This window comes from Bubalus bubalis, chromosome 10 (assembly GCF_019923935.1).
Source record: "Bubalus bubalis isolate 160015118507 breed Murrah chromosome 10, NDDB_SH_1, whole genome shotgun sequence".
Lineage (NCBI taxonomy): Eukaryota > Metazoa > Chordata > Mammalia > Artiodactyla > Bovidae > Bubalus > Bubalus bubalis.
In genome coordinates, this window is record NC_059166.1 from 89,693,449 (window position 1) to 89,715,012 (window position 21,564).

Sequence of the window (21,564 nt, forward strand, 5' to 3'; positions counted from 1 at the left end):
AATTTCAATGTAATTTAGACTTTCAGAGTTTCTATTGAGACTTAGAATATTACATCTATTTTTAGAAAATAGTATTGTGGAATCCACAGAGAATTCATTAATGTGTTTTGTTGAAAGTATCAGTATCCTTTCTCTGAACACACTCATGTGCTTCATTTCTAGGTATCACAATCCTGTCTTATCACTCTACTTAGATTAAATACCCAGAGACTGCCTCCTGCAAAGTGAACAGTTGACTTTGAGGATGAGCAGGCAGTGGTTTGGAAATACATTATAATGAAAAATACAAACACTCTCCTCATCATGAACAAAAAGTGCTGCTGAACTATTAAAACACAGACTCAGAAGACAGAATAGTATTAAGACCAATTAGTGGGAGGAGTTATTGGGTGATGGGGTTTTCTTGTGAAATTAAGGAATTTTTCAGGTAAGCAAGCACGCTGGATTAATACTCTTTGTTACACAAAACTCTTAAAGACAAGATACAAAGTGGCAATTGGTCTAGAAACCCTATGAGTTAGAATACTACGTTGATCCTATCAGTTTATATAATAAAAATATACCCTAGACACCAAATAGTTTCTTAGAAGTGGGAAAATAAAAAATTCATGGTTATTATCCATTTGGCAATTTAATATCTCTGAGAGCTATTTGTCAATTATTGAGATGGGATACACAACTCGCTTAAGAATGAAATAACACTGATGTGAATGTATGATGATCTGATATGGGAGATCATGATAGGCAGAGGAATTAAAGAATTTATTCAAATGCTGAGACAGATTGGAATCTGAAACCCTTTTCTGCAGTACTGCATTGCTTGCATCTGGATACATCTCTCCTTGAACAACAAAATACAAAGAAACTGTATGGGATTAAAAATAGCTGCATGCATGTGCAGTTGGTGCAAATTCTGGACAAAAGATACAAAGAGATAAAAAAATCCAATACTGCCACTTTTGAATAGCCTGGAGCTGAACAGAGTACCCGTGCATGCCCCCTGCACACAATACCACCTAAGGGGTGGGCAAACCACTTAAGCTTCCCCTCTGGACCAAACCCTGGACACACTCCTACCCTCACCCCATATAAGGAACAAGCTTGGCCCCCAACCTCAGGGAGCAAGAAAGCAAGGGAACCTGTTGTTTTTTCTTGCTCACTCTTGCTGTAGCAGGGGACCGAATAAAGACTTGCCTGAATTTCTGGTCTGGCCTCTATTGATTGGGAAGGCCAAGAACCTTGGCTGGTATCAGTGTTGCACAATTTATAGTACATGACTAGAATGGTTACTCTCAAATGCTAATCAAATTTTAGTAGTATGGCAGCTCAAAGCAAACCTAATTACTGAGATTTAGGGTTGTTTCAGGTCAAATTGTGTTTCCTGACCCCACATTATACCCTAGTACCACAGACTGTGACCTTATTTAGAAATAGGGTCTTTACCAAGTTAAATGAAGTGATTATTGGCCACAATCCAATATGGCTGGTTTTCTTGCAAAGGGCAGTTTGGAGATGGACTAACATACAGGGCAAAGCTGTATGAACATGAAGATGGCCAAGGAGAAAAGCCTGGAATAAATCTTTTCCCCATAGTCCTCAGAAGAAACCAATCTTGCCCACATCTTCATCTTGGACTTCTAGCCTTCAGATTCTGGGGCAGTAAATGTCTCTTTAATCCACCTAGTTTGTGGAATTTTGTTATAGCAGCTCTGGGAACTTAATACCCTAACATTGATTTAGGATGTTTGACCATGCACCAGAATAAAACCAAAAACTAAAATAAGCTGTGGAAAAAATATAGCTTTTTTTTTTATGAGTCTTCATATTTAGCTGCCATTTTCTGCTGAATATGACTACATAGTTGTAAATAAATATATCTTTTCTAAATTGTTCACCAGACACAAACTCTTACATTTGAAATAATTGAAAGATATCCATAGGGAATATGTAAGAATATTTTATTTTTATAACCATACTTTCTAAATAAAAATAGCTTGATTTTTGTTCTAAAGTTTTATTATGATTGTGTATAAAATATTTTTCAAACTAATTTGCTTTTGAATTTCTACTTTTTTTCTCATCAGAAAATATCCTTTATCCAAAATTTTGATTTGTAGAATATTTTATACTGTCATAAGGTAGAATGCTGAAATGTGATCACTTTTAGTCTGATTTATTTGGAATTTACCAAACACTGAAGGTTTAATAAAGTTATGGTAGGCTCTTTTATTCAGTGAAGTTACTGACATTTCTGGCAACAAAATATTTGAATTTGAATTCACATCTTTTTTATAGATGCCAAAATGTATCCCTAGATAGAATAAAAGTATACAATAAATTTAAAGTTAATCTTTATATGTATGTATTACAAAATACTTACTGAATGTTGAAGGAAAAGTTTCTTGCTAAAATAATTGTTTTTACTGAAGTATAATCTGAAATCCTGAATCAAGGTTAAGTATTTTAAAACAAGCTTTTTTTCCCTCTTTTATCAGCTCAGTAAATCTATTGTGGTTTGGTAGCTTATGCCTATGCATTCAGAGTAGGACCCAGAAACTGAATTCATACTGTAAGCAAAATGCTGTGTCTTTTGTAACAGTAATAATCATGACTCCTCATAAACGTGAGAGATGTTCTACACATGTTTCTTTACGTAGAAGTGCCAGCCAGCCCTGCTCCCATTCAGATGTCCATCCTCTGGCCTCTGTAACCTTGACGACTACTACTATCTCATTACCCTTTTGAAATTCAAATCTTCCCCTAACATGAGAGCAAGTTACAAGATTTTTTTTCTAATCCTTATATAAATTATTTTTATAGTAAAAATTTTATTTAGCCAAAAAAAGGACACATAGGAAAATAAGTATGTATCCTTTGACTTACTCCTTCCACACCACTTGTGGGTTTTCAGTGTGCACATAAACTCTTCCATTTGTCATTTAAGTGAAAACTGAGTGATTTTACCATATGACGTTTTTAGGTTTACGCGGTTTGATGATATGGTTATTAGTGGTAATAGTAACTAAAACCAAGCATATAAAACCTGGCATACTATTTTAAACTGTCTGGATTCTACCTTGCCTCCCAACTTCCTCTGATATCTATACATCTTATGATTGTTAATCTACTGGGAGACTTGTTTTCTTAGGCAGCAGTAATCTTTACTCTCTAGGTAGCATAAGTAAATTTTCAATAGAGAAAAATATTGGACAAGCGAGATTGGTGGCTGTCATGAGAACTCATTGGCCACAAAAGGAGAATCAGCAACTTAGGATAAAACCTGGCCAAGATCAAAGATGACACAATCTCAGCTAGCTCACAAATACAACTCCTCCTCTAAAACTGTCCATAAGGCGTGTGCTTTGGTGCTAATTCGCTTCAGTCGTGTCCGACTCTTTGTGGCCTTAGAGACTATAGCCCATCAGGCTCTTCTGTCCATGGGATTCTCCAGGCAAGAATACTGGAGTGGGTTGCCATGCCCTCCTCCAGGAGATCTTCCTGACCTAGGGATCCAACCTGCATCTCTTATGTCTCCTGCATTAGGAGACAGGTTCTTTACCACTTGCACCACTTGGGAAGCCCGTCCATGATGCATCTAATGCATAACCTAAAATGCCTAATTTAAGATTCTTAAATTAAGAATCTTACTTTGATTAGCAATGTAATCAAAGATTACATTAGAATCTGGGCCCTACCATTCATCCATTTAAAATGAGATTACTAACTTTACATTTATCATAAAAATCACTCAGGGAAATGTTTTTATTCAAGATCACACACACTTCAGTTTGAAAATTCTATACTAGTTGTTTACCCAAACATTTTAAATCTAGAGATTTAGCTGTGGCGGAGATGACTAATCATCAAACATGTGCTTCCCCTTTCTTGTGAAATTGTCTCTGGAAAGCAGCTCTTCACCAGCAACCAGATTTCCCAGGGCCCCCTCTCTCACCAGCGGAACGTGGACAGAAAGGTGTGTCTCTTCTAGACCAACCTTTTCCATATTCTCTTTCTCTCTTCACTGTATTGCCCACACCAATTGGTCCTGTCAATAATGAGTTTCTGAAGTGCTCTTAATGAAAGCACAGCCTTGACATATTGGCAAAGGCTCTGAATATAGGGACTGCTATGAATTTCTGAAGTCAACTGTGACTTTTAGAATGCCATTATTTTTTTATGCAGTCTATCTCTTCCACTTGGAACCTTCAAGCAAAAATCATGCTAATCCTGAATATTTGGTCTTCCTGAGTTGTCTAGCTGACACTGGAGGTGCATATCTGTGTGGTCAGGCTCTCTGGAGTCTCCTGACCCACAGGGGCTGGCATGGATCCCCTTTTCTTGGCTACTATCCTCACTTCACAATGGAGGTGGCCAGATGTGATTTTCTATTTTTATCATGACCAAGAATGCTTTTAGATTCTTTATAAGATTGACAGACTGCTTATAAATTTAAAAAATTACTAAGTTACAATAATTTAGGTTAAAAATAAGAAAAGAGATTTCTTCCCACACAGAACTTCTACCCTTTATCCCCACTACTCACTCTTCCACACCCAGCCACATCTCATATTTGTAGCTATTTGTGTGGGCCAATGTATTTCTAGCTTGTGCTGTACGACAGATTTTATACTTGTTATAAAATCCCCCTTCTTATTAAGTGTAAAAATAATTTTCTGACACAGGGACTATAATAAAATCCATACCTCCAATGTGCAGCAATTGTGACCATTCAAAAAAATCCAACGTTTGTTTTGTTGTCTGAAAAGTGATATGTCTCCAGTCATTTCACGTCATATCCTGGGGAAAGTGTATTTGAAAGAGATGTAGGAGTAACTTTAGGTTGGGATAAGGACTCGAGGTTTCTTCAATATAGAAGATGGTCCAAAAAGTTGGCTTAAAGGAGGAAAATGAGGAAATGGTAAGTTATCAGGGCCAACTTCTTAAGAATTCTGCTGTAGGTACTTTCTCTTCAGCGTGAACAGTGAATCCAGGTGAAGGGAGGAGAACTGGTTTAAGTATCATTGTTCTTAAAAGTGAAAAAAGATCATGGGTTGGATTTTAAAAGCCAGTGGGAACAAAATAATAAATAAGGTCTAACATTTGTGTTACCTTCTTACCTGCCTCTCACAGTAGCCTTTTGGAAAAGATGAAGTCATATTGTTCTATTTTAGAGGTTAAGAGGCTTTCACTTACAGAGCTTTTGATGTGTGAAAGTTCTGAGAACCTAGACCCGGGTCAAGTCTGTTTTTATTGTAGTCCCTGCCTCGTATATAATGATGCTACTCAGATTACGCAGGTCAGTTGCATAGTGTGAAGAGATGGTGCCCTTTGTAGGGCAGACAAACATCCAGGAATAGGGTTAGTTGGCTTCATATTGGCTTATTTTGTCTGCTTCGGAGTTGTAAAACCTGTCAAATGATATGCCAGATTTTTACTAGAATGTGAAATCAAGATATGTACAAACACACATATCACTGGAATAAGATTATTTGAAAATGTAAGCTGAATTCTTGCTGTACCATTATCACCAGGGAGAGATTCAGGCACCTTTTCTGGCACAGACACCAATGAAAAGAGAGCAGTGAGCAGTTAGAATATGAGTAGATCAAAAACAGCTAGTTTGTGTGTGTGTGTCAGTGGACAAGTCTAACTGAAGTACCCATAGACCTGGACTCCTGGGCTAAAGATAATGTAGGCTCCTTCCCGCTCTGTTCCAGCACCAAGCACAGGGCATCACCTATGCTCTCAATGCAGACTCTTAAATGAGTGAATCCACAGGCACTGAATTTAAAATTTTTCTGAAACACGCAAGAACTTCCTTCCACGAAGGACCCTCTTATGCATTTATGATAAAAGAGGGAAAAGCGACTAATAGTGACTGAAAGAAACATCTGTGTAAAGTAAATCACAGTCCATGCTTCCCAGTCAGTCCCTTATTTTTCAAAGTTAATGTTCAGAATTTCACAAAATGCTATATTCGTCAAAATATTACCATGTATTAAAAATCACATACTGATGTTCAGACTCTTGCAAAACTGTAAATAAACTGAATCTCTCGGTTATTTTAAGTGAGTCTGTTAGTGGAGACTGATCCCTTCTCTGCTTAGGAAATCAGCAACAGGCATCACTAAACCCTGTTCCTGCCACACACCCTTCAGATAACTCAGCCACCCTTTTCACTGCCTTTCTCTGCTTATGAACGATTCTGTTTGAGGCACATGTTTCTTATTTTTATATTATAATGATATAGTTATTTTATAAGTGTTTTCCATAATTTCAAAAGAGACATTTCTCCCATAATGTTTCTAGACTGAATTCTGTTTAAAAGTATCTTGAAACAGTGATAAATCTGGGGCTTTGCATGTGATAAAACTTCCACCATTACTAATAAGTACAGAGAACAGCATAATAGCTATTTTTATTCTTTTCATCACTGTGACAATCTACCACAAATAGGAAAATACAGTTGTAAATTGATTTAGACTTTAAAGGAAATTATGATTCCACAAAGTTTGTCAATATTTTCTCTGAAAAATATGGAAGACATATGGAAATTCAGTTTTAAACTTTTCTAGAATAATTTATGAAAAGCTATTTCCATAATTTCTAGTAATATACTAAATTCCTAAGGGAAGCAGGCTTACTGTTTACATTTTATTCAATTTCTGTACACTCAGAGTTGCAATTAATCTGTGGGTAGAGATTGCTGAGACTATATAGTCTCCAGAAGCAAATAATTTTCTGATCTATTTTTAGTGAATTTTTGTAAAATAGATCACAACAGATAAGGATACCTCTTTTCGGAAGAGAGATTTACTAACTGTAATGTAATATCCTGATTTATAGAGCTGATTCTCCTCCTGCTTTGCAATAGCATATTTACAGACATGCTTTTAGTTTCAAGTGAAATTGAGGGAAAACTAAAACTTTGTGTCTTTAATTCCTGCTTTCAACCTTCCCAGATTTACCCTCTGAGCAGTAAATATACACTTTGATGTATGAACAACATGTAACCATTGGATATTTACTTAGATGATTTTTGTTTGTTATGGCTGGCTCATCACTTTTCATATGTTGAAGTTCTAACCCCGAATTTGACCATATTTGGAGATAAGCCCTTTAAAGAGGTATGAACCATCTCTTGGGTATTTTAAGGCGGTATTTAAGGATCAGATCAGATCAGATCAGATCAGTCGCTCAGTCGTGTCCGACTCTTTGCGACCCCATGAATTGCAGCACGCCAGGCCTCCCTGTCCATCACCAACTCCCGGAGTTCACTCAGACTCATGTCCATCGAGTCAGTGATGCCATCCAGCCATCTCATCCTCTGTCGTCCCCTTCTCCTCCTGCCCCCAATCCCTCCCAGCATCAGGGTCTTTTCCAATGAGTCAACTCTTCGCATGAGGTGGCCAAAGTACTGGAGTTTCAGCTTTAGCATCATTCCTTCCAAAGAAATCCCAGGGCTGATCTTCTAAATGAGGTCAAAAGAGGGGGCCCTATCCACAAGAGTTGTGTTCTCATAAGAAGAGAAAGGGACATCAGAGATTACTTTCTCCATAAGCACACAGAGGAAAGACCTTGTGACTGACTCTATTGCCTAGTAAAGCAGAGAGACCTGGCACTGAAAAATTGGCTGTAGCCACCACTTTCATACGTGTACTATGATTCTCTTGTGGATCTCCAAATAACTTCGGAGCCTGTTTACACATGGCTTGAAGAGCTACAAGAACACTGATGTGCAGCAGATCCAGACCACAGGTATTTGGTCATCACTAAAAACAGATTTACCAATGGGAATTTCCCAGTCTCTGTTTTTCAGAGCAGCTGTTTGCTTCTATGTGCTCAGTAACATTCAGTTGTGTTTACTAATTTGTCCTTTTGGATAGTTCACTGTGCTTTCCACCATGAAGAATTACAAAGACACTCAGACTTCTAGACTCCATATTGAAGACTTACATATTTATCTGAAAAGCGGCCACAAACCCCATTTGAATGAATGTAGAATAACAAAAGGTATAAACTTGTAGTCAGAATAGTAGTAAGTGGCAAAGAAAAGATCTCAGGTAAATTTTAGATACTAGGAAAAATCCCATGGATGGAGGAGCCTGGTGGGCTGCAGTCCATGGGGTCGCTAATAGTCGGACATGACTGAGCGACTTCACTTTCACTTTTCCCTTTCCTGCATTGGAGAAGGAAATGGCAACCCACTCCAGTGTTCTTGCCTGGAGAATCCCAGGGATGGGGGAGCCTGGTGGGCTGCCGTCTATGGGGTCGCACAGAGTCGGACACGACTGAAGAGACTTAGCAGCAGCAGGAGCAGCAGGGATCTGGATGAAGAACTGTGAGGTAAGAGATTGCTATTGTTTTCTTTTAAATAAGCTTTTATGACTATTTGTGTTTTTGTTAATAAAAACAGGGATATTATTTTGAAAAGAAAATTTGTGCTTTGTTGCTCAGTCGTGTCTGACTCTCTGTGACCCTTCTAATTGTAACCTCTCAGGTCCCTCTATCCACGGGATTTCTCAGGCAAGGAATACTGGAGTGGATTGCCAGTTCCTCCTCCAGGGGATCTTCAGGTCCCAGGAATCAAAGCTGTGTCTCCTGCAACTCCTGCATTGCAGGCAGATTCTTTACCCACTTTTTTTAAAATAAATAAATTATAAACACAAGTGTTGCCTTTCAGGAAAGTCAATTAAATAGAAAATTTTTAATTCCTTATTTGGGCATTTTCTAAGTTATGAATCTGCTGACACAAAGGTTGTCTTGCCTTCCGAGAAGCCATCAGAGCTCAGATCTTGTCACCTCTCCCGTACTTTATCTAAATCAACTTCACGCCTATGGTAGCCCCTTTGTTTCTGAGACCCTTCTGGCTTTGTTGCAAACTGTCACAGAGAATTTAGTGTTGGGTATTCCTGGATCCTCTGGGGAAGAAGTGGGTGAGCATCCAGGGACCTGCTGTGGTGGTGACCGCCACAGAAGCAAAGTGTCTCTCTCACCCACGCTGTGTGGTATGACTGCTCCTGCCCTCTGGCTACCTGTGGTCCTGCTAATATATCTTGGAACTGGCAAGATTTCTCAAAGAAGCAATGGTCACAGGGTAAAATCTACAATCACAAATTCATATTTTCTGAAATGTAACTTCATCTTTCCCAAGAGTGTTTATTTTTATTCAGGGGAAAACAATTTTGCCCCTTTTAGGTAATCCTGATTCAAAATAGTTGCTTTCAGGATACTTGGTTCAGGTATAGAAAACACTTCCCCCTCCCCAGGTGATTTTCCCTTATTTAGGGGCTTTCAACAGAAACTAAGCCCCATGTATCACCCCTGTGCAGGGATCTTAGTTATATTTCCATACTAACAAGCCAATCCTCTTAGCTCCTATGGATGAAGTTGGTCTGCTGAGTCTTGACTATGTCTTTCATCCCATCCCTGGAATATCTCACTCCCCAGTGTAGGGTTGCCAGATTTGGTAAATAAAAAGTACAAAATGCCCTCGTAGTTACAAGGTGGCAGCCCGGAGCTTGGAGCTGTTACTAAAGTTGTCTTTAGCCAAGTGGAAGGGTCTCCTACTCACACTGAGGCCCCTGGGGGAAATGGTGTTTTAGACTCTAGGCTTAAGAATCATAAAATTTGGGGCATAAGACAAGCCAGAAATTAACTGGGAGCAGCCAAATGCTCTTCCAGGAGGCCAACAGCTACCTCAGACCCGAGCTCCTCTAGGATGACCTTGGATCTGCCAAAAGAATCACAGAAAAGGAATAAGCAGATAGGAATTGGGATCAAGATGACAAACCAGAAGATGTGGGCACATTCTCTGTGGTCAGTGAGGAAGTCTTGAGGAATAGAGTCATTAAGAAAAAGCAAAATGTGGAAATGTTAAATTTCAATCCGACAATGGAAGGGCTTTTTAAAGGCTTTAAAGATTTGGTTGGACTTTCCGGAGGAGCCAAGAGTTTTTTGGATTTGGTAATGGCACTGAGATTCAACCTTTACAAGGACTATAAAATGGTAAGAGTGATAACTGGTACCTCTTCTCTCATTAGTCCAAAGGCTGGGACATGGACCAAGACAGCCTTTGATTCTACTACTTCAAATGGTAAGATAGAGAGTTCAAATTCTAAAACTAATATCCCCATTTACTCTGTTTTTATTGAGATAAAGCATACCAAGGGAATTCGACTAACAAGAAGTTAGCTGTGTTAAACTTTCTCTTCACTATTGGATGGTGAATTGTTGCTGTTCAGTTGCTCAGTTGTGTCCGACTCTTTGCACCCCATGGACTACAGCATGCCAGGCTTACCTGTCCTTTATCTCCTGGAGTTTGCTCAAACTCATGACCATCAAATCAATGATGCCTTCCAACTATTTCATCCTATGTTGTCCTCTTCTCCCCCTGCCCTCAATCTTTCCCAGCATCGGGGCACATGACACAAACCCACTCTGACCGGACACCTATCTTTAAAGACTGTCAGATTTATTTAGCAAACATTGAACATGGGAACAGTGGCAGTAATAATTATCAAAATGAAACTAATAAAATGTTGGTTGAAACACAGTCCCTTTCTCTGTTTGTTTCAACCAAATTACAATAAGAATCATCATTTTTGTTTCATGACAGCAAAACTGAAGCTTCATCAGAGAAGAAGGTGAAATCTGTGCTTAAAGAGAAAATGGACCCTTTACTGGAAGCAACCCATTACCAGATGCCTTTGCAAGAAAATGGATGCCTTTGTTTTGGGCTTGTTAAGCTTGCTTTCTCTCTCTGACTGGATTTTTATTTTCCTTTGGCAATTCCAGTGTTTTTTTGGCAAAAATATTACACAAAGTAAATCAGTTTCTTCACCACTTTTCACTAAAACAGTGGTGACCCAAGCAGAAGGTAGCAGAAATGAAAGTAAAGGTAGAAATAAAGGAAAGTTTAATGAACCACTCAAAATAGTTATTACTCAAAAGAAGATGCTTTGTACTCCAGATAGTATAAACTATTTTACAAGAAAATGAATTTAAATAGAAGGGTATAGATACCCTGCATTAAAACCTATAACAATCAGAAGCATAGCATTTAGTTTAGAAAGACATGAATTTAGGAAATACACCACTGAATGCTTTGATTCCACCTATAACTGCTCTAAAAAAATGAAATTTACTTAAAAGGTGGAGAGAGTCTGTGATAATATATAATGTCACATTAATATTTAATATTCAAAATATGTTGCATCTCTGTGTTACTTCATAATCTCTCCAGGTGTATCTGGGAGTGCCTAAAATTGTCTCACAGGTGTCAGTAAATAGTATATTCATAGTCTTTGACTCATGCTGCCTATGTGAAATCCACTGTGCCAACAGGTTAAGAAAAATGGTCATTACCATCAGCAGAACTGCTGGAGCCCCTGAAAAGAGTGTTCCACTGCAGAGGCAGGGGCCTTGTGGACATTCTTATCTCTGGCCAGCAAAACAGAGCAGAGTGGTGTTCCATAGTGGGCGCCTTGGCTGGTCAAGCCAGGATGTTATGAGGATGGTAGGATGAGGAACCCTCCCCCATATTTTTTTCCTCCTTTCAGTTTCTTATTGTAATTGAAAAATTCAATAACTGAAATAAAAAATTAAAATCATTAGAGGCATTCAACAGCTGATTTGAACAGGCAGCTCTTTCATCAAGAGCCTGCTGATGAAAGTGAAAGAAGAGAGTAAAAAAGTTGGCTTAAAACTCAACATTCAAAAAACTAAGATCATGGCATCTGGTCCCATCACTTCATAGCAAATAGAAGGGGAAACAATGGAAACAGTGACAGACTATTTTTTTTGGCTCCATAATCACTGCAAATGGTGACTGCAGCCATGAAATTAAAAGACACGTGCTCCTTGGAAGAAAAGCTATGACCAACCTAGACAGCATATTAAAAAGCAGAGACATTACCTTGCCGACAAAGGCTCATCTAGTCAAAGCTATGGTTTTTCCAGTAGTCATGTATGGATGTGAGATTTGGACTACAAAGAAGACTGAGTGCTGAAGAATTGATGCTTTCGAACTGTGGTGTTGGAGAAACTCTTGAGAGTCCCTTGGACTGCAAGGAGATCAAACAAGCCAATCCTCAATGAAATCAGTCCTGAATATTTATTGGAAGGACTGATGCTGAAGCTGAAACTCCAGTATTTTGGCAACCTGATGTGAGGAATTGACTCCTTGGAAAAGACCCTGATGATGAGAAAGATTGAAGGCAGGAAGAGAAGAGGACGACCTAGGATCAGATGGTTGTCATCACCAACTGGATGGACATCAGTTTGAGAAAGCTCCAGGAGTTGGTGATGGACAGGGAAGCCTGATGTACTGCCATCCACGGGGTCGCAAAGAGTCAGACACGAGCGAGCAACTGAACTGGCTGATGAGTTCCTTAGATCTTTATCAATAAATATTTATTTCAGTTAAGATTATGGGCTTTGGAGCTAGACTGTCTGTTTTTCAATGTCAAATATGCAATTTACTAGCTGTGCTACCATGGGCAGGTTAAGCCTTGCTTTCATTCATTGTAACAATAGGACTCCTTCTCTAGGTATGTTTGTGTGGTGACTACTTAGAGTGCACTTAGTACAATGCCAGGCATTTAATACCATAAATTTAGTAAATACTACTATAAACATTTAGCTTAAACAACCCCCATAGACAAAGTTTACTAACAGAAGTAAGTTTGGCTTTTAATGTATATCCTATAAGCATTTAAAATTGAAAAGCAAAGATGTTATGGTATATAAGTTGATTTTAGAAAATGCTCCTAATAATAAGACTGTCAGTTTAGATTTAAAGTCACTTCCAACCTGAGACTTCAGTGGTTATTGTGCTTGAACAATTAGAGAGCTGCTTTTGTAAACTCTAATCTGAATTGTGGCTTTGAAATTCTAATGATCAGATTTAGTTCTGATGACTCCAGTGATTAAAATAAGTGTGCTTTAGAGAAGCAGTGTAGGCTTGGTACAAAATATTAGCAATTGTATTAGTGGTTATAGATGTACCTGCCAACTGTGGTTAAGTGTTTCAATTAAATCTATAATCTGAAATGTATTGTTTTACTCAGCTTGATGCTTGTAAGGTTGAGGCTGTAGAGTAAGAAGTCCTTTTCTATTCTGACTGCACCAATGTCATTTGATGGGGATGCATGTACCTGGTTTACTCCCAGATTCATTAGATCACGGGAAATTGCCAAGTTCCAACTATGCATGTGTAGCTTGAGGTCAAATCTGTTTTTCCTTAATGTTCAATTTCCTTATAAAGACAAACTCTGGCCTCCAGAAATCCCCATGCAGTTGTCTTTGTGAAAAAATAAAATTAAAATAAAAAAATATCTAGTGCACTCTGCAGTTCACCTAGGGTTCATTTCCATTGTTCTTTTTATTTATTTGTCTTTTGAGTTGTTCACACTGAAGAAGATATACGTTTATATCCTTTCAATTGAGTAGAGAATATTTTAAATAGATTAATAAATCGTGACTTTATAAATTGATACCAGGATTCAAGGATATGAAAATTAATGCTAATTTATTTTCATTTTTGAATGAGTAAAATTTGTTACTGAAAACATACAATTTAGATAAAATAAGCAGAAATGGGATATAGTATTTCTTCATACTCCAAGCGAAATGAAAGCATTATAGATACCATGAGGAATGAATTATTATTCGCTAGCTAATCCAAAGGTGGTTTATTTTGAAAATTAATGTCAATTCTGCTGAAACTTAATGCATCAAAAATTTCCAAATATGTTCTCACTCTATTGGAAATACAATGGATTATTATTTTCTTTAATGGACAGAATGAGAGTTCCTAGGGGATAACATTGTTATTAAATTTCAGGAACAACATGATATGCTAAATTTTGATTAGAACAAAATATTAGCAGTTCTTTTAATAGTCATGTATGCAACTGATAGTGTGGTTAAATATTGTAAGTCTATAGTCTGAAAATTTATTACTTTACTTAACTTGATATTTTATATAAAAACCAAGGCGTTCTCAATGTGCAAAATTTTCTCTTCCTTCCCAATAAGCCAGGTCTGTCAATGGCAACCCACTCCAGTACTCTTGCCTGGAAAATCCCATGGATGGAGGAGCCTGGTGGGCTGCAATCCATGGGGTCGCTAAGAGTCGGGTACGACTGAGCAACTTCGCTTTCACTTTTCATTTTCACGCATTGGAGAAGGAAATGGCAACTCACTCCAGTGTTCTTGCCTGGAGAATCCCAGAGACGGGGGAGCCTGGTGGCTGCCGTCTATGGGGTCGCACAGAGTCGGACACGACTGAAGCGACTTAGCAGCAGCAGCAGCAGTAATCTTATTTAGATATTCAACATGCTTATAACCAATTTTCATTTTCAATTTATCTTTCTTTTAATACCAAGATCAAATTAATCATTGTAGGTGATATTCCTTTGTTCCATAAAAATCATTCTTTTTGACTTTGAGGTAATGTGCACACTCATTAAATTGAAATAACCAGCCCTTTGCAACATGATTCAATCTGGCTTTCTAGCTTATTCTAAAATTTTCCTTTATGGACCCTCACTTTTTTTTCAGTCCAATTGTCCTAGCTGGACTCTCATAAATTTTTTAATGTTTTCTTTTCTCTAAGCTAGTAGGGTGTTTGGACTCATGAATCAGAATCCCAGTGAATGTGTGTTTGAATGGAGCAGGTACTTATTAAAAATGCAGATTTCTTGGCCATGGTTCAGATCTATTGAATCAGAATATCTGGGTGAAGGGCCCCCAAATCCTCATTTTGACAAGCAACTAGATGATTCTCACTCACATGTAACATTTGTCTTCATCTTTTTAGCTACTCAATAGCATCATTTTTCTAGTATGTCTACCTATTAGGATTCTTATACACCATTATGAATTCTTCACAACTCTGTTCAAATCTCATCTTCTTCAAAAAGGCTTTTCCAATTCCCCAAGAATGATGTTTTTTATTTTCTTTACCTTCTTGTTGCTTGTTAAGAGTCCTCATATAAGACTTACATACTATGTCTTTGGTCTTGGAATAACACTGGAAAATTCACAAATGTAGAAGATTTAAACTGTTTTTTCTTGATCCAAAGAAACATGTTTTACATCAGGACATAACACACACACATACACACAAACACACCCCCCATACATCTAAATTGAAGCAAATTTCTTAAGCAGTATTTATTTTTATTGCATTAAATACCATTTGGTTATTCCCATTTTGTATTATATTTGTATTGTTTTGTACTCTATTCTATCTATTTCATTACAAAATAGTTACAGAGACATACTTAAAAATATTGTTGCTTACCCATAGGCCACTATAAATAGTTGGAAAAATACAGATTTAAATACAGATGTAAAGAGCTAAGTTGCACCCAGTAAAGAAACATGTTGCACCCATGTTTATAAAGCCCACAGAGCTCCTTCACCCTTCTGCCATATGAACACACAGTGAGAAGACAACAGTCTGTGAACCAGGAAGGAACTCTCACCAGTCACAGAATCTGCTGATACTTTGATCTTGAACTTCCTGATCTCTAGAATTCTGAGAAATAAATTTCTATTGTTTATAAGCTACTGGGTCTATGGTATTCATCTTATGTAATATAGCACATTCTGTCCAACTTAAGAACTCAACACTGATACATTACTATTAACCAATTTCTTAATCAGCTGTCTACCAATGTCCAGAATCCAATCCAGGGTAATACAATTCATTTAGCTGTGATGTCTCCCTAGTCTCCTTCAGTCTGACAGTTTCCCAGTCTTCCTTTATTTTTCATGATCTGACATTTTTGAACAATACTAGTCAGGTACTTTATATAATGTTTCTCCTTTTCGGTTTATCTAAAGTTTTTCTCATGAGTGGACTGGGTTTGTGGATTTTGGAAGATTACCACAGAAAAGAAGTGCCCATCTCATCATATACATATATGTATATATTGAGGAGTACATGTTTCCCACACAATATTGATAATATTAACCTTGGTCAGTTGTTTAAGGTTGTGTTTGCCAAATTTCTGCTGGTTTCTTCACTGCATTGTTACTATTTTTCCCTGTGTTCTTTATAAGTGAGTGACTAAGCATTTCATATTCCAGGGGGTGGTTATTAAGTTCCACTCCTGGTGGGAGTGATATCCACGTATTAATATACTATTTGGAATTCCCCTTTTAAAAAAGTATTCTTTTTTCTTCCTCTATTTATTAAAATTATTTATTTATATCAGTATATACTTATGTATATATTGTAACTATTGTTATTTACTTTATTGCTCAAATTCTTTGGTCATTAGAATCACATTCAGATTGGCTCTTGTGCCCATTTGACGTGACCCAATCATTTTCTTTTTGAATACTTCATTCCTTTGTGACACTATAAGATACTGCTAGCTCATTTTATATTTTCACTATATCAGTTCTAGAATCAGCAATAATTCAAATGATATATACTATAATAAAATTAATGATTTAAATAGCAACTTCAAGTAGAACAAGATCACTTTTAAAAAACAGAAGAAAATTTAGTAAATATAAAAATAGAAATTGGTGAATTAGGAAATAGAAAAATAATGAAATATAAATAAATGGAAATGGAAATTATTTGAAAAATACCATTTTGTTTGTGGAAATACTTTGTTGAAAGAAGTTTCTTCTTTGTAACTACCAAAAAAATAAACAAAACACTAGCTATCCTATCAATGTAAACCTAAGAAGACAGAAATACACAAAATTAGAAATGACTGATGCTGAAGATGAAGCTCCAGTACTCTGGCCACCTGATGCGAAGTGAAACTCATTGGAAAAGACTCTGATGCTAGAAAAGATTGAGGGCAGAAGGAGAAGAGGGCAGCAGAGAATGAGATGGCTAGATAGCATCACCAACTCGATGAACTTGAATCTGAGCAAACTCCAGAAATTAGTGGAGGACAGAGGAGCCTGGTGACCTGCAGTTCATGGGGTGGCAAAGAGTCAAACATGATTTAGTGACTGAACAACAAGAAAATGGCAAGAGGAAAACAGCCATCAAAAAAAGAGAAAATGTTTTGAATAAGACTAATTTACACAACTTTGCAAATAAATTTGAGTCTAGATGAAAGAGAATTTCCCAGAGAAGTACAAATTATCAAAATTGATCTTGGTAATGATGGAAAATCTAAGCAGATCAATAACTACGGAAAAAATAGAGAAAGAAAATCTCACCCACCCAAACATTTAACATATACCAGGTCAAGATGGCTTCATAGGGAAATTCTATCAATTAACTATCAGATACTTTCAATACTTTTGAATGATTTAAAGTCATAGTAAAAAAAGGAAAACATCCAAATCATGCTTAAGAAAAAACAGAGATAGATCATATCCAACATGCACATTTTGTTGCAACTTATGGTTTTGATTTAACAAGTATTTTTGGATAGTCCATGGGTTAGAGTGAGTTCTAAATTATTTTTCTAATGTTTAGGTTCATATTCAGTAGAGATATATTATAATTTGTTCACCTATATTCATATTGACAGACATTCACATTGCTTCCAATTTTTTGCCTCTGCGAATAATGCTATATTAAATATCCTTATATACATACTGTTGGAGGTGACAGCTTTGGGAATTTTAGCAATAAGAAGCAGATCAAAGCAATGAGAGATAGAAATTATTTTAGGGAATAAATATGACACAAAACTGAATTCAAATACACATTCATGACTATTTTCTGGAAAATCAGTTTGTGTATTAATAGCGTACTATTGATGATAGTTGATATAAGTAATATGATCAACATTTATCTATTTTTTTGTGTGCAAAAATCCAAATACATTCAAGATATAATTAATTTGCTTACTGAATGCCATGTTCCATTGCAAAACATTATCTTTTCCAGAGAACATCTGTGACTGCATTTCCAAAAAAGCAAAATAACAGTCATGCATGCTTGTCTCCTTGTTAAATTGTTTCAGTCAATTAAAATCAAAGAAAAGAAATACCCGAAGGCTATATTTTAAAATGAGAATTCTTCAGAAACTTAATATTCCTTTTATTTCATAATCATTTTATTACTTGAATAGTATGCCATTTCAAATTGACATTACCTTCTCCTATTATTATTTGGTTAAGTATTTAGTTCACTGAAATTTCATAGTATTAAAAATTGCTTTATTGTGGTGTATTCAATATAATAATGAAAAACATACCTATGTCTTAATTGGAAAAGTGTGTGACACTCAAAAGTTAATACTTAATGCAATTTATATCTTTTTATATCTACAAAATATATTTGTATCTAATATATTAACTTATATCTATGCATGCCTATGTGCATGAAGAAATATTTAGGTATATATTCACTTGTTTCATATACTGGTAAGGTTATGGTCAAAACCCTTCATGCTAGGCTTTAGCAGTACATGAAATGAGAACCTCCAGGTGTACAAGCTGAGTTTAGGAAAGATGGAATCAGAGATCAAATTGCCAACATCCGTTGGATCATAGAGAAAGCTAGGGGATTCCAGAAAACCATCTACTTGGACTGTGTGGGTCACAACAAACTGAACATTTCTTTAAGAGATAGGAATACCAGACCACCTTACCTGTCTCCTGAGAAACCAGTTTGCAGATCAGGAAGCAACACTTAGAACCAGACATGGAACAATGGACAGGTTCAAAATTTTGAAAGGAGTATGACAAGGCTGTATATTGTCATCCTGCTTATTTAACTTATATGCAGAGTACATCATGTGAAATGCCGGGCTGGAGGAAGCACAAGCTAGAATCATGATTGCTGGGAGAAATAGCAATAACCTCAGATATGCAGATGATACCATTCTAATGGCAGAAAGTGAAGAGAAACTAAAGAGCCTCTTGGTGAAGGTGAAACTGGAGTGAAAAAGCTGGCTTAAAGCTCAATATTCAAGAAACTAAGATCATAGCATCCAGTCCTATCACTTCATGGCAAATAGGTAGGGAAAAAGTGAAAACAGTTACAGATTTTATTCTCTTGGGCTCCAAAATCACTGCAGATGGAGCTTGCAGTCATGAAATTAAAAGATGCTTGCTTCTTGCAAGAAAAGCTATGACAAACATAGACAGCATATTAAAAAGGAGAGACATTACTTTTTTGACAAAGATCTGTACAGTCAAAGCTATGGTTTTTCCAGTAGTCATGTACAAATGTGAGAGTTGGACCATAAAGAAGGCTGAGTGCCAAAAACTGATGCTTTCAAACTGTGATGCTGGAGAAAACTCTTGGGAGTTCCTTGGATACAAAGGACATCAAATCTGTCAATCCTAAAGGAAATCAACCCAGAAGTACTGATGCTGGAGTTGAAGCTCATGCTTTGGCCACCTAATGTGAAGAGCATGCTCATTGGAAAAGATCTTGATTCTGGGAAAGACTGAAGTCAAAAGTCGAAGAGGGTGGCAGAGGATGAAGTAGTTAGATAGTATCACCTACTCAATGGACCTGAGTTTGAGCAAACTCTGGGAGATGGTGAAGGACAGGGAAGCCTATTGTGCTGCAGTCCATGGGATGGCAAAGAGTTGGGCATGACTGAGCAAGTGAACAACAACATATATTTTATATGCAAATGCATGTTTCTTTACTACAATTCAGATATGTAGGGAAAAAGTGTGTTACATTATTTGGTTTAAAACTGATCTCTGCTTCACAATCCTCACAAAATATTTAGCTGGAAAAAAGAGGAAGTCATATATTCTGATTTTAAATATAGCTGATATTTTCAGTAGTCACTTTGGCTATATTTAGTCTCTTATCATCATCTTCCTTCCTCTGCCTCCTCATTGAGATAGTTTTGGGTATAAGTGAACAAGGGGACCTTAGTAGTAGAGAAGGAGATGGTAGTTGTCTCTTGTCTTTGAGTTAGACCTTGGATGTGTGCTGTCTGGGGTCCATTGGTGTCTGGAATGATAATCTTGCATTTTCTCTAACATTTAGTTGCTTGCAATATCTAAAGCAAACATGACAAAAGATTCATATCTGATAAAATTGACTGGTGGTCACGTGGTTGTTACTTTTTCTTCATGTGTTTCTGTGTTTTTGACCTATCTGTAAAAAATAATGCAAAAACAACTTGCTAGAAGTCTGTAGTTAACTAATACTATTCATTCTGATAAAAAGTTGTCTGAAATAGTTTGGCAAAGAAAGTGCCCCACATGTGGCATGTGGAATCTTAGTTCTTTAACCAGGGACCAAACCCATGCCCCCTGCATTGGAAGCATGGAGTCTTAACCACTGAACCCCCAGGGGAATTCTGATTCCACAGTGTTTTTAAATTTCTCTTGTGATTTATTATTTTACCCAATCTTTATTTAGAAAGGTGTTACTTAATTTCCATATACTTATGATGTTCCAAAATTCCTTTCTATTTCTATTATTAGCATGTAATTTTACTACATTGTAGTCAGAAAGCATACTTTGTCTGATTTTAGTTCTTTTGAATTTATTTAGCCTTGCTTTATGGCTGTATATATATAGTCTATATTGAGAATATTAATTTTCAATGTACACTTGAAAAGAATGTATAGCCTGTTCTTCTTGTTCAGTGTTCTATAGATGTCTGTTTAATCTAGTCAGTATATAGTATTTTTCCTAAAATCCTAAAAGATGATGCCGTGAAAGTGTTGCACTCAATATGCCAGCAAATTTGGAAAACTCAGTAGTGGTCACAGAACTGGCAAAGGTCAGTTTTCATTCCAATTCCAAAGAAAGGCAATGCCAAAGAATGTTCAAACTACAATTGCACTCAACTCACAGGCTAGCAAAGTAATGCTCAAAATTTTCTAAGTGAGGCTTCAACAGTGTGTGAACCGAGAACTTCCAAGCTGGATTTAGAAAAGACAGAGGAACCAGAGATCAAATTACCAACATCCATTGGATCACAGAAAAAGCGAGAGTTCCAGAAAAACATCTACTTCTGTTTCTCTGACTACGTTAAAGCCTTTGACTGTGTGAAGCACAAAAAACCTGTGGACAGGGAGGGAGGTGGGAGGGGCGTTCAGGATAGGGAACACGTGTATACCCATGGCCGATCCATGTTGATGTATGGCAAAACCAATACAATATTATAAAGTAATTAACCTCCAATTAAAATAAATAAATTAAAAAAAATTGTGGTAAAATACCCATAACAACAACAACAAAAAAACCTGTGGAAAATTCTGCAAGGGTTGGGAATACCAGACCACCTTACCTGCCTCTTGAGGAATCTATATGCAGATCAAGAAGCAGTAGTTAGAAATGGACATGGAACAATGGACTGGTTCCAAATTGGGAAAGGAGTATGTCAAGGCAGTATATTGTCACCCTGTTTATTTAACTTATATGCAGAGTACATCATGCAAAATGCTGGGCTGGATGAAGCACAAGCCAGAATCAAGATAGCTGGGAGAAATATCAATAACCTCAGACATTCAGATGACACCACCCTTGTGGCAGAAAGTGAAGAGGAGCTAAAAAGCCTCTTGATGAAAGTGAAAGAGGAGAGTGAAAAAGCTGGTTTAAAACTCAACATTCAAAAATCAAAGATCATGGCATCCAGCCCCATCACT